This window comes from Belonocnema kinseyi, chromosome 10, assembly GCF_010883055.1.
Source record: "Belonocnema kinseyi isolate 2016_QV_RU_SX_M_011 chromosome 10, B_treatae_v1, whole genome shotgun sequence".
Taxonomy (NCBI): domain Eukaryota; kingdom Metazoa; phylum Arthropoda; class Insecta; order Hymenoptera; family Cynipidae; genus Belonocnema; species Belonocnema kinseyi.
This window is the reverse complement of record NC_046666.1, coordinates 70,144,564-70,146,981: the sequence shown is the minus strand read 5'-3', so window position 1 is coordinate 70,146,981 and position 2,418 is coordinate 70,144,564.

The following is a 2,418-nucleotide window of genomic DNA, read 5'->3' as shown; positions in this document are numbered from 1 at the left end:
TCTTTTAAATTTGTTAAAGCTCTTGAAAATATCTTGAAATTTGAAACATACCCTGAAATATTTCAAATCCTTAAAAAGCTCACACTAAATTATTGAAATAATTTGAAAATTACTTGAAATCTATGAAAATATCTTAAAATATATCAAATCCCTTAAAATGTCATATTAAATTACTGTAATCAATTGAAAATTCCTTGGAATCTTTTAAAATTCTCTAAAAAATTTCAAATCCTTTCAAATCTTTTGAAACACCTACAACTTATTTTTTTAAAGATTTCTAAATTATTTAAAAATTTTTTTAAGGAAACCATCTAGGTGTTTCAAAAGATTTTAAAGGATTTGAAAAATTTGATAGAATTTTAAAAGATTGCAAAGAATTTTCAATTGATTACAGTAATTTAATATGGCATTTTAAGGGATTAGATATATATTTGGATATTTTAATAGATTTCAAGTAATTTTGAAAATATTCTAATAATTTAGTGTGAGCTTTTTAAGGATTTTAAATATTTCAGGGTATTTTTTAAATTTCAAGGAATTTTCAAGAGCTTTAACAAATTTAAAAGATTTTTAAAAAATTTTAAGGATTTTAAATATTTGAGAATATTTTTTAAAATTTCAAGGAATTTTCAACTGATTTTCATAATTGAAGGGAATTCCAAAGAATGAAAGCAATTTTAAAAGGGTTATTTAAAAAAAATTTAATACTTTAGAAATCTTTAAAAAAATAAGTTGTAGGTGTTTCAAAAGATTTTAAAGGATTTGAAAAATTTTAGAGAATTTTAAAAGATTCCAAGGAATTTTCAATTGATTACAGTAATTTCATATGACATTTTAAGGGATTTGATATATTTTAAGATATTTTCATAGATTTCAAGTAATTTTCAAATTATTTCAATAATTTAGTGTGAGCTTTTTAAGGATTTGAAATATTTCAGGGTATGTTTCAAATTTCACGATATTTTTAAGAGCTTTAACAAATTTAAAAGATTTAAAAAGATTTTTAAGGATTTTAAATATTTGAGAATATTTTTTACAATGTCAAGGAATTTTCAACAGATTTTCATAATTTAAGGGAATTTCAAAGAATGAAACCAATTTTAAAAGGGTTATTTAAAAAAATTTAAATACTTTAGAAATCTTTATAAAAAGTTCTAGGTATTTGAAAAGATTTTAAAGGATTTGAACAATTTGAGAGAATTTTAAAAGATTCCAAGGAATTTTCAATTGATCACAGTAATTTAGAATGATATTTTAAAGGATTTGATGTACATTTTAGGATATTTTAATTTTAATAGATTTCAAGTAATTTTTAAATTATTTTAATAATTTAGTGTGAGATTTTAAAGGATTTGAAATATTTCAGGGTATTTATTGAATTTTAAGATATTTTCAAGAGCTTAAAAAAATTTTAAGGATTTCAAAAGATTTTTAAGGATTTTAAATATTTGAGGATGTTTTGAAAGATCTCAAGGAATTTTCAACTTATTTTTATAATTAAAAGGAATTTCATAGAAATTTAACAACTTTAGCAAGGTGATTTAAAAAAATTCCAAAGTACTTTAGAAATCTTTAAAAGATGCCAAGGTCTTTCAAAATATTTTGAAGGTTTCCAAATATTTGAGAGTATTTTAAAACGTTCCAAGGAATTTTCAATTTTTGACAGTAATTTAATATGAGATTTTAAAGGATTTGATATATATTAGGATATTTTAATAGATTCCAAGGCATTTTCAATTGATTTCATTAATTCAGTATGAGATTTTAAAGGATTTGAAAACTTTTAAGGTATTTTTAAACTTGTAAGGAATTTTCAAGAGCTTTCAAAAATTTTGAGCGGTTTTAAAGGATTCAAAAATTTTCAGGATATTTTTAGAACATTCCAACGAATTTTCAGTTAATTTCAAAGAATTTTAAGGTTTTTTTTTCTCATATTTTTTTTTTGGTTGATGATTACAATTAGTTGGATAAATTTGTTTTCTGAAAATGTAACTATTTTGTACAAAATTTATTTTCTTTTTGATTAAAAATTATTTTTTTTTTAACCACAAATTTAACTATTCTATGTTTAAATGAAAAGTGATCTTTTTAGTTAAAATTTTTTGTATTTTATTGAATACTCTTCTTTCTTGGTAGAAAATTAATCTTTGTTATCGAAAATTTAACTATGATTAAACATTAATTTTTTGTTCCGAAAATTAGTCTTCATGGAAAATAAATTTCTTTTGTGCAAGGTTCATGTATTTTATTACGATTTAGCTTTTTGAATGAAAATGTAATTTTTTGGTTTAAAATTTTACTATTATGTTGAAAACCATTTAAAAAATTTTTTTTGTTCAGTTATGTATTTGATTCAAAATTTTTTTGTTGCAGAAAACTAATTGTTTTAGTTGAAAGTTTAACTATTTCTATTAAAAG